General features: G+C 42.1%; 1 pseudogene; it reads right to left on the bottom strand.

Moving 5' to 3' along the window:
• Nucleotides 1-2,889: 2,889 nt before the first annotated feature.
• LOC103735363 overlaps nucleotides 2,890-12,638 on the bottom strand; it is a 41,141-nt pseudogene continuing 31,392 nt past the window's right edge.

The following is a 12,638-nucleotide window of genomic DNA, read 5'->3' on the forward strand; positions in this document are numbered from 1 at the left end:
GGTATCTATGGGAAAGATGCTGGTCCTGGGAGACGGTGGCTGTGGGTAAGATGCTGGTCCTGGGAGACGAGGCTGTGGGTAAGATGCTGGCCCTGGGAGACGGTGGCTGTGGGCAAGATGCTGGCCCTGGGAGATGGGATCTATGGGAAAGATGCTGGTCCTGGGAGACGGTGGCTGTGGGGAAGATGCTGGTCCTGGGAGACGAGGCTGTGGGTAAGATGCTGGCCCTGGGAGACGGTGGCTGTGGGCAAGATGCTGGCCCTGGGAGATGGGATCTATGGGAAAGATGCTGGTCCTGGGAGACGGTGGCTGTGGGGAAGATGCTGGTCCTGGGAGACGAGGCTGTGGGTAAGATGCTGGCCCTGGGAGACGGTGGCTGTGGGCAAGATGCTGGCCCTGGGAGATGGTATCTATGGGAAAGATGCTGGTCCTGGGAGACGGTGGCTGTGGGGAAGATGCTGGTCCTGGGAGACGAGGCTGTGGGTAAGATGCTGGCCCTGGGAGACGGTGGCTGTGGGTAAGATGCTGGGCCTGGGATATGGTGGCTGTGGGTAAGATGCTGGTCCTGGGATACGGTGGCTGTGGGTAAGATGCTGGTCCTGGGAGACGAGGCTGTGGGTAAGATGCTGGCCCTGGGAGATGAGGCTGTGGGTAAGATGCTGGTCCTGGGAGACAGTGGCTGTGACCCTTTCTTCCTGGTTCTGCCCTTTATAGCTCAGACACCTGCTGAAGAAAGGCATTGAGTTCAGGAAGTCCAGCTTCCAGATAGGAGGGAAGCAGAGGGATTCTTGTGTCAAAACTAGTTCAGACTTCCACCCACACCTCAGATGTCTGTGCTCCTGAACAGCTGACTCTGGTGACAAGGGAAAATAAGCCCTGAGGACAAAGGGTCCTGTCATCTCAATTGCTAAGTGGTATATTGTAAGAGTGCACCTTCTTGACCATGTTAAAGTTTAGGCTGACTCTAGTTTCTGAAATTATCAGGCAGTTGGCCCAGGGTATGGGAATGCCAGTTGGGCCCTAGTTGTCTTGGGAACAGATCAGAGCATCCTAGAGTGCCCCTGGTAACTGCTGATTTATGGCTTCTGTAGATTATGCTTGGCTTGCTTCTGCAAAATAGTAATTGTTGCTAACAGACCCCTTTCTGGTTGGAAGACTCAGGGAAACTTTATTTCTAGGATACAACTGCTATACAACAACCCCCCGCCCCCAGGAGGAACTTTGTGACCAGAAAAGACAAGGCAAATAATAAGATTGATATGAATGAGGAGGAAGGCATGCAGATGGACTATGGTTTGGGTGGGGAGTTTGGATGGAAAATTGTATTTTCTTATGTATTTCCTTGATAATGGTTGCTCAAGCTTAGCGCTCAATGATTAACTTCTTATTCTGCTTGCTTGCCTAGCAACATGATCAATATAAAAAGAGCCAAAGTGCTTAGGCTCCGGGCCACTCTTGGACCCTTTAGGAAAGAGTGTAGCCCGGCCGTAATAAATCTATCTTCCTTCTCTAGACTCACCTGTCTGTTTGTCTATTTGGGGCATTTGTAGATCACAGACTACAACAATATGAGGTACCTGTTTGTAGAATCAAGTAAAAGTTAAGAGTTAGCTTTTAAAATGTGTTATATATTTGACTGAAGAGATAGCCCCATGGTTAAGAGTGCTTACTGCACTTGCAGAAGACCTGGGTTCAGTTCCAGAATGCACATGGAAGCCTGTAGTCATCCGCCTTGTCCCTTTAGGACAATAGCACTCTGCTCACTAATAGTTAGCAGGCTCCTGGCACTTGGCTCATTAAGAGTTAATGGGCTTCTTGCAGCTTTGTTGATGCCGAGGCTTGAGGAGGGGAGAAGAGTCTCCCAGGATGCTGGGGGAAGACCAGTTAGACAGTTGTGGCTGGAATGTAGGACAGGGTATCTGCCCTGCCCTTGTCTCTACATACATCAAAGGAGGTAGTTACTAGGTCAGTCACCCTGACCTTGAGCATGCTTGTGCTGTTTTCTTACTGCTATGATGGGTAGATTCCTATGTGTTTTGCACTGCTTGGGCATTTATCATATGTAAGCTCTGTGTGAACTTCCAACACTAAGCTTCCTAATAAAAGTTTTGAGGAGGCAGTAAAGAGCTGCTCCTGAGGGGAACAGCCAGAGTCTCCTGATTTCCTGCTCAGTATCTTGGAATGGTCAACTCAGGGTATCTACAGAGGCTCACATGTGTCTGGAAATGCATGATGTATATAAACTCATGCAAGCATACACATATACACATAATATTTTTAAATAAAAGTTTTAAAAAACATTTCATATTATTCATAGGGTTCATAAGAAACTGTTAAGTTCCATTGTGAAACATGTTTAAATGTAATCATTTTAATTAGAATGTACAGAATAATCTCTGTGTGCAGAGGGATGACAGAATAATCTAACATGGAGCCCTGGCTCGCAGCAACATCCTCTCAGCTGTGCATGTCCTCTGAGCTGGACTCTGTGAAAGTGAGCGGGAAAGTTTGCTTTGTCCCTCTCCTGATCGTCCTCCTCTTGAGCGTGAAGTCTCTTCGTTCCTTGGATTCTGACACAGGGCTCGATTGTCTCCGTTACTGATTGCTCATGCAACTCCTCCAGATTTTATATTTGAAGTTGGGCGTCATGTACTGAAGAGAGCACTTTCTTAACTACTGTAAAGAGCAAGTGGTAAAGTCTGTTAGCAGACGAATGTAACTTGTATTTATAAATTTCACTTTAAGGAAGAGGTGAAAGTGGGCTATGATAGAACAATTAGGAGTCTGGGAATTTAATTAATATAGATGCAAATTCCTACAAGGCTGTAGGCTTTTTATTATCTGTTTTTCTAGTCAATTCTTTAGATATTTACCTACATAGAAGCTTTCCTACATACGGTAGATTATATAGCAGGTGACATATTTCGCAGTGTGTCTGTTGAGCTGGGACGTCACCCTTCTCTTGCCCTTGGTGCTCTTGTTTCTCAGGTTTCGAATGTAGGCTGTGACCAACAAGATCAGCTTTCTTAAAGCAAAAACTATACCACAGGCTTTTCTGGGCCTCCAGATTTCAAACAACAGATAGTGTGACTTAGTTCCCCACAGTCCTGTGAGTCAACCCCTCACAATAAATTATGTCTATCTACAGCCTTTCTAAGCCACATTACAATTATACCTGAATAAAGAAATTATCTGATCTTAGCTTTTAGTTTGAAGGCCAAGAGTGGACCCACACTCTTAGAGTTTGTTCTGTCCAGTGTCTCACAGAATTGTGCTCTTGAGACAGCCTCCACTCATACTTTTACTGAAGTAGTCTGAAGTCTTTACTTTGTCTTTGGGAAGTAGAAGCCAAGATAAGAAGCCACCCTTATATCATCAGAGAATCTTGACCTTTGATCTCTAGGTCTAAAATATCTAAAACGCACAGCATCAAGCAGACTTCCCAATTATTCTCCACCACTTTGATATGTTGAACAAGCACATTCTCATTCATTCACTATCTTGGGTGGAGGGCAAAGTGAGGTTCTGAGGGATTAAGGTCATACGCCCAGGCCACAAGGGAAGCACATGACTCAGTGAGCTAGTTTATATTTTAAACAGTAACTTTCTGGTGCAAAGTAGAAGTCATTAGTCCAGTTTTTGTCCATATTGTAAAAGTCATTCCTGCATCTACCTATTTATCTATCCATCCATCTATGCATCTTTCTATCCATCCATGCATTAATCATCTATTTATCTATCTATCCATTCATCTATCATCTATCTATGACCTATCATCCATCTGTCTATCATCCACCTACCCAGCTGTCATCTATCTATTCTTAAGGTTCTGCATATTCCAATATGTGATTTGTGATTATATGTGCTACATATACAGGAAGTTGTACTCTCTGCTTCATCTCTGCAGACAGTAGTTTCTGATTCATTTTAAAGTCAGTTAATGTACAGTCTGCAACCAAACACAATGGTTCATCCCTTGGGGATACAAAGTTGATGAGCAGAAGATAGAGAGGAAAGGAAAGTTTATTACTTGCCTCAGATGGAAAAAGCACTAGGAATAAATATCAAATTAGAGTCCCCCAGAATAAAAAAACAGGGAGCTTGTACTGAATACCTCAAACATGTTCATATAGGAGAGAGTCATCATCACATCTGGAGGCCAACACACTGCTGAGCATGCTCAGTTTAGTTCATTACATCAGATATTCAAAAATGTTGAGCGGAAAACCTCTGGTAAGATAACAGCATTATAATAAATGCTCTTTACTCCCAGTCACTTAAAAAGAGTGAGTCAGGGGCTGGGAAAATAGCTCAGTAGGTAAAGAACAATCTGTGCAAGCAGAAGGACCTGAATTAGATCCCCAGAACCCTGTGAAAAGCCAGGCACAGCCACATGCACTTGTAACCTCAGCACTAGGAAGGATCCATGGGGCTTCCTGCCAGCCCAGTCTAGTCAGCAAGTTCAGACCAATGAGAGGTCCTGTCTCAAAAGCAAGATGCAGGGAGCTGTAGAGGTGGCTCAATGGTTAAGAACACTGCCTGCTCTTGCAAAGGACCTGGGTTCAATTCCCAGCATCCACATGGCGGCTAACAACTGTCCATAACTCCAGTTCCAGGGGATTTGATGCCCTCTCCTGGGCTCCCCAGGCATTACATAACACAGGTGCGCTTACATACATGCAGGCAATACACTCATATACATAAAATCAAAACAAGTAAAGTAAAATATTTTTTAAAAAAGATGCAGGGCACCTGGGGGATGACACTCGAGGTTGACCTTTGACTTTCATGATGCACACCTACGCCCTCAAGCATAGACACAGAGGGCGATCTTTGTGACTGGTGATTTGGATGGTTCCTAAAGTTTCTCTGGAGGAAATTATCTGAAACAAATGAGCAAAAGAATAATTTGGAAGTAGTTTCAAAGTCATTTAAAGGAGTAGGTTACAGTACCCACCATGAAACATACATACACACAAACAGGTGATGTCCCTACAAGTATCTGTATAAAGAATAAACCCTCCTCTCCCTTTAGAAACTGCAGACATGACTGAAAACAGTAATAGTTTGGACAATCGCCTGTTGAAAACAATTTAGACTATTTCTGATTTTTAATCATTGAGTAGGGCTGCAGTGAACGTCTTCGCAGAAATTAACTAGACTCTTATCAAGGCAAATGCATTCTGAGTACAAACTTCAGGGATTTTATACCAGTAAGCAACCCCACAGAGCCTGCTGCCACACATTCTGATGCTGAAAACAATCATATTTTAAGTGTTTCCCTTTCTGATAGACACATAAAACAGAATTTTATGCACTGCGGTCTGCCCCCTGCAAACCTGTCTGATCACCTGATGCAACAGCACAATATTATATGGAAACAGTCCGTTCCAAGTGAAAATCTGCCTGCAATAATATTTCTCTCTTTCTTCTGATAAAGACAGTGTTTATACATGTTCTTAAAATCTGGCAATTTTCTTCTAGCACAAAAGCCCATTCTTTAAAATACCATGATGTGTTTTTTTCTTGTGCAAAATATTTTATAATGTCAGCAAAATGTTGATGACTTTGACCTGCGTTTTAATTCATGAATTAATAAAATGTGGTTAGTTACTTCTGCACCTCAACAAAATTATTATTTCAGGAAGTTGTATTTTTAAAGTGAATATGTGGAAATTCAGATGCGTAATGCAACAGCCACTGGGAAGTCAAGGACAAGGGCTTCTCCTTACATTGTTTCCATTCTGCAGTGAAGATTTAATGAAGCTTTTGTCTTACTGTCTTAAAATGGAGAATTCTATGCTCATTTTACATGCTGCCTTATGCTTCCAAGGTACCAGAATTTAGAGAAACTTATTTGTTCAAAGTAAGATTTAAAGCTTAAACACTTACTGATGCTGTGTTTTGCTGCGTTAGTTGTATTAGTTGTATATAGAAGGTGAAAGTATAAGAAGAATCTATTTCTTCTTTCTGATGTATTTTGAATATGAAACATTAATAACATTAATTTTTATACCATGAGGTGGTTTGAGTGAGAATGTCCCCCATAGGCTCAAATATGTGAAACACTTGGTCCCCAATTAGTGGTGCTGTTTGCAGAAATTTAGGCGATGTGGCCTTGCTGGAAGAAGCAGGTTTGGGCTTTGAAAGTTCGTAGCCTTGTTCCACTTCTAGTTCCTCTCTCTGTCTCCCTCCCCCTCCTCCCTCTCTCTTTCCATCTCCCTGTCCTTCTTTCCCTTTCTGCTTCCCTTTGCCTTTGAAGATGTGAGCTCTCAGCTTCTGCTCTGGTCACCTCTTGCTATACCTCCCCTGCCCATATGGCCTCTCCCTCAGGAACCATAAATCCAAACAAACTCTCTACAATAAGTTTCCTTGGTCATGGTATTTTATCATAGCAACAGAAAAGTAACTAATACATTTGGTCTTTGGTTTTGTATTTTTAAAATGTGTACCTATGCCTTGTCAGTTTGAATGCACTGGGAAATTCATATAATTAAAGACAGCACCTGACCTCTGTGTCACTGGGAAGTCCACACTCGTTAATATTCAGTAACCTCAGTATGATTGATTTTAGCTCTTATGTTGCTGGAGATTGGTAGGTAAAGAACAGATTCCACACCCCACAGGGCACCCCAATAGTGAAGAATTCTCTGACCCAAATGTCATCAACACTGGGTTGATGAAACTTAGCCTATAAAATGTAACATTGACATACTTCCGTTAATAATTTGTTTTATTGTTTCTTAGTCCCCTCTGGCATTCAAGATACTTAACTTGGCTGAGACAAAGTTCCCATGAGACACTGGAGGGTCATGACAAGCAAAGTGGACTGCATGTCTACATTGAGAATATACTTGTTCTGTCAGCCAACCCTCAGTATGGACACTGCCCTCTGTCTCATTAGGAGAGGAAGGCAGGGCCACTGCCAGATGATGTTTCCCAAGAGGGAGTCTGTGAAGCAAAATGCCTGGGTTTGTGGCTTACCTTGACTCAGGATTCATCATGCTGTGTGAGGGCCAGTGCCCCCGAGAACTGCAATCCTGACATTTTATCCCTGAGAAGAAATAAAAGAGTATAGGTTCTTGAACTTTGTTTTTTCCTAACCATGAAAATAAGGGTGAAAATTCTGACTTCATGATTGATTTCCAAATCCACAGACATTTCTAAAAATATAATTTTTGTGCAGTGTGGCAAGGCTAACATATATCAAAACCCTATTTGACAAAAAAAATGTCTCCACATCTCTGGTTCTTCAGAGAGGGGTTAGGATGCTATGTCAGAAATAACCAACTTATTCAACACTTCAGGGATAGGCCCAGCATCCATACCATGGACACAGTGCCAACGATATCTCAAAGGGTGAGACTACCTGAAAAACATACTCAATACTAAGCAACCTGTGTGCAGGGCCTCCAAACTAGAACCAATAAGAACTTGGTAGACCCACCTATCTCATATTTCCAAATATACAATTTAAAATGTCTGCCAGAGCCATAGTGGCTTTATAATGCAGAGTGCATCACTGAATCTGGTAGGTACCTTTACAACACCCTCCTCCCTTGGGTGTTTCTCAGTGAGGGATTGTTACCTGTTGGCCATCAAATGAATTAACAAGATGAATGTATCTCTGCACTGCACCCAGAAGAGTGATGGAAGTTTCATCTCTTTGAAGGCTGTGTGAAGGCAGGGCAGTGTGTAAAGACTCCTAGGAACATACTCATGAGGAGGAGGAACTCCCTGCTAATCAAGGGAAGTGGAATAAAGTCACCAGTGTGTCAATCAGCTGGCACATTGTAAGAAAATATTCTAACTCCCTGGTGCCACCCATGAGGCAGTGAAAATGGCATTCTGGTGCACTTAAATCAACACAGCTCTAGTAGTATGCTGTGCCTGACAGGTAGCTCAGTGGGTAAAGTGCCTGCCACACAAGCCTGACTACCTGAGTTCGAGACTCAGAACCCATAAAAAGCCAGATGTGGTGTCTCCAATCTCTAATCCATACCCTCCAGGGTGAGATGAGAGACAGAGACAGGAGAATCACCCAGAAGCTTTGTGTCAGGTAGCCTGGGGCAGGTAGAAGGGCAGAAACACCAAGAGAAGTCCTCTATGACAGACATATTCCTACACACACAAACACACAAGACAGTAGTAATAAAATACATCAGCACTACACTTTCAGCAGGTGATTTTGAAGAGAGTCAACAGCAGCAAAAATGAATACTTGTAGATTCACCTTGAGGGTTTTTATCCTGTAGAATTTAAATATGAAATGAAGAAAAACTCTTTAAATAAAAACATATTATTTTCAGTGTTTTTATAATGATAGCTTGTGATGAATGGTGATCTCACAATATGCTCATGAAATCACGTAGGCAATTTAAAGATTTAAAATTTTTTTCCTTTATTTTTATTTGATGTTTTGTCTGCGTGTATGTAAGTGCACCCATGCATACAGTACTCATGTAGGCGACGGAACTCATGGAACTAAAGTTATGGATGGTTGTGAGCTACCACATAGTTGCTGGGAACCAAATCCAAGTCCTCTGAAAAAACAGCAAGTGCTCTTAACCACTGAGTCATCTCTCCAACCCCTACGTAAACAATTTTAAGAAGAAAATAAAGGGGTTACATTGGTCCACAACTATGTAAGCATGTGTTTAACAGAGTGGTAGGGACTACTGAATAGAGATGAGATGGTCTTAAAATTCTCAGCTTTGTCATTGTATTATACTTGATACTGAGAAAGACAAGTCTTCATCCACATATAACAACACTCGTGTTTGTGATCCCTTCAGAAGGGTGGCAACTTATACCAGGAACTAGTCTTGGTCTCTCTCCTTTTGTACATTGAATTAAAACTGTACTCTTATGAAAACTGAGTTTAGAGTTTCAGTTTAAATTTCACAATACATTTTCAATTTCAACTACCCAAACACCCAGAAACCTATAACTTAAACCTACCTGAGGGCCTTGGAGCTAGCCATATCTGGGGACAGGCAGATAGACAGTGAGAGGAGCACTGATAACAAAGCTAGCATACTTCTGTCTTCCTCATGGTCTGAGACAAAGACTGAGGGTCTTCCAGTAGCCAGCAGGGTTCTCTTTCCTGCTTACTAATCCAAACCAGTTCAGGTAAGACCAAGGCCAGACTTGGATACCTTCATATTTGAAGCCATAAGCCTATCAGTCTTTTCTTCTTGTTTAAGTTGGCCAATCCAAAATTAGGGTCTGGGAAGCTACTAACTTAACTCTTAAAAACCCAGGCCCTCCCCAGGGGACTTGGATTTTCAATTTCTGAATCTCCTGTCCACTTGTGGAGAACTTTTCTCTCGAGGTGAGTGTGTGTGTGAGAGAATCTTAGGCTTTCAATGAAACTCTCTTTGCCTGTTGCTCTCTGCTGTGTTTGAGACTTTTCCTACCTTTTAATTCTTTAATAAGCACAGAAAACAAACACAACTACACAGCGACTAAACAAACCCTACCTAGACAGTGACCATCCTCCAACCCTAGTCAGTAACTTATTTTCATAGGTTTTTTTTCTCATTTTTCTACCTTTTCACTCTAGCCTGTAGCCACAGGTTAATACAATGAATTAACTCACAAAGGATCAAAGACAGGAAAAGTCCTGTTTGATAGACTGCTTGGGGGGAAAATAGGGAAAGTAGAATTATGGCTTTTAGAAGGGAAAGAATTTAAAATGAGCGTCTTCCCCAGAAAGGCTACCTCTACTACAGTGTGGTATTTAGAACATATTGGGGAATCTTTGCGAATGACGGAGCCTTTCTCCATTCTGTTGTGCTTAGCTTGAGAGGCTAGGGCCCTGCAAACACAACGGAAACCAAAGTCACCTCAAGGCAATGACTTTGAGAATTTTTCTTGTGAACTTAAAGAACGAAATTCGTGGACCACAGAGGGTGAGCTTTAGAAAGAAGTGTTTTATTACAGGGAGCTTAGGAGAGAGAAAGAAGGCAGATATCCTCTACAGCATGAGGGCTCAGGAGTGGGACTCCACTCAGCCTCATTGCTCAGGAGTTAACAGGCTTTAATAGATGGACTGAGGGAGAGAGAGATGAGCTGCTCAGGTCCCTGTAGATCCAGTCTATCCTCAGTATGGTTTGAGGAATGGGGTTCTCCAATATGGAGAAGATCTAAGGAAAATCCAGACCCCTTCCTGGAATCCCCAACCCCTGGCTATGGTGGAACCAGAGACATCTTTGGCTTAGTTCCTTCTGGAATCTCTGGCCTTGGCAAGGATGAATGTGCTAGCAGCCAGAGACATCTCCAGCTCTTAGCCAGAAAGCCAAGGTCACCTTTAAAGGGGTCTTTTTTTCTTTCTATTTTTATGTTGTATCACTTGATTCATTTATTTTTTATTTCTTTTATTTTTTAACTTTAAAAAATTTATTGAGAATTTCATACATGCATATAAGGTGTTTTGATTGAATCCACACCCATTCCCTCCCCTCCAACACCTCCCATATCTCCCCATCACTTTTTCCTGACAATTTCACGTATTCTTTCTTTCTTTTTCTATGGGGCTTTTTTGCTACTCTAGCATATCCCCCCTCTGAAGAGGTAACCCTAAAATCTTTTAGGGATTAGATAAAAGCTCCAGAATATGTTGCTAAGAGGTCCAAAGACATTTTGACTTTTAGCCAAGAAACTGGCTACTTTTCTTTGGGGTGTTTTTACCCTAACTGCCTAGCCAATTCCTACCTCCTATTCTTATCACTCCATCCTCTGAAGAGGTTACCCAGCTTGCGGATAGGGAGTCAGGTTGCAGACTGCTCTGGCTTTTTCCAAGCTGAACAGGGATGCAGGGTGAAGCAATTGGGGTACCCCTTCAGTGGGTCTATGTAAAAGACTGCCAAATTGCATAACTCTTAACTGTAGGGAGAAAAGAAAATCCTTGACTAGTGCCTAGGAGATGTGAAGGAGAAGTAAAGACAAGAGTAGTTAGCATTACAAGTCCTAGACAGGGAACCAGAAAAAAGTCAGAACAGGACACATTTCAAGTGTTCAGATCCAAGTCCAATGGAATTTCTTGACAAGGGCTTCCAAAAGCATCCCTCTATTGGGTTTCTCCTCACTTTCCTTTTGTCTTCAAGGCTGGACTCGATAGTGATGGACTCAGGATTTGTTTTCAGGCACTTAAGAGCTGTTGGAGTGACTAGAATAAGTGTCAGTTCCCTCGCAAAGGCTTCTAGACAGGGGGAGAAAACAAATTTAGCCATCATTTTAGAACAATAGTAGGTTGTCTCCATTAGCTACAGGTGGTCACTACAGTATTGCAGACCAAGATTTGAAGTATTACACCTGAGCATCACTTTCTGATTAGAAACAAAACCACCAATGAGAAATAATTGTCTAAATAACATTTTATATGGACTTAAGTCTAACGTCTGGGAAGTATAATCCCTTGAACTCTTAAAGAAATATACTGATCACTTTAATCTTTGGTTATACTTTCCTTTTGAGTGTTTAAGACAATACAGTTGGCCCAAAGAAGCCAATTTATTTTTATTCTTAAGGTCGTGTATCTTTTCCTTAGGGATCACATGGGCTTGGGAGCCTGGCTCCTTCCTTTTACCAGTTCCATCTATGTGAAGATAAGTCAAAGGTCCTGCTCAACCATGGCTGGCTGCACTTGTAAGCACGGAGGAAATGTTTCCTCTGTGTTGACCCTACTCTTTGTAGACTGGACACTGGTTCAAGTCCATCTGGTTGGGTCTCCATGCTCTCCCTGAACAGGTGACTGACTACAGTTACAGGACATTTTGAGAGATGCTCCTTAGTCCCCTGGAACTTAGTTGACCTTGGAGGGCAAAGATAGAGGAATATTCTTACCCTAAACTGCCTACACAGTATCTACCTCTTGTTTTCATCAGTAGGCTGCACTTGCACTGACGCTCACTCGAACAGTGCTCTGCCAGCTCCCATCACAGGTTCTATTGTACTCTCAGACCCTGCAGGCCACCATCTATTCTTTCTGTGCATTGTAAATATCTCCAGAGTAAATCTCCCTCTGTACTGCACTGCCTGTCATTCCTACAGATGCTAAGCAGTACGCTTCTTAATAGCCCAACATCACTCCCCAAATTCAGGAGGCCATGTGTGATTAGGGTCAAATTACATAAATTGGCTGGGAAGAGTAGCTGGATAATCTGGTGAGGGTCCAATGACCCTGCTTGGCCCTCCTTTAATGAATGAACACAACTGTCAACAAGCCCAAGGATGTGAGGATGTTTAGCAATCAAGCTCAGCTGACATCATGATGATGATAGTTATTTCATGTAGAAGGGACTGCTGTATAGCAGATGATGATAGATAGATAGATAGATAGATAGATAGATAGATAGATAGATGATAGACAGATGATAGATAGATGATAGATAAATAGATAGATGATAGATGATGGATAGATAGATGATAGATATAGATGATAGATAGATAGATAGATGATGGATAGAGAGATAGATGATAGATGATAGATAGATAGATGATAGATGATGGATATATAGATAGATGATAGATAGATAGATGATAGATAAATAGATAGATGATAGATAGATGATGGATAGATACAGATGATAGATAGATAGATAGATGATAGAGAGATAGATGATAGATGATAGATA

This window comes from Nannospalax galili, unplaced genomic scaffold, assembly GCF_000622305.1.
Source record: "Nannospalax galili isolate Female #2095 unplaced genomic scaffold, S.galili_v1.0 scaffold197, whole genome shotgun sequence".
Classification (NCBI taxonomy): Eukaryota; Metazoa; Chordata; class Mammalia; order Rodentia; family Spalacidae; genus Nannospalax; species Nannospalax galili.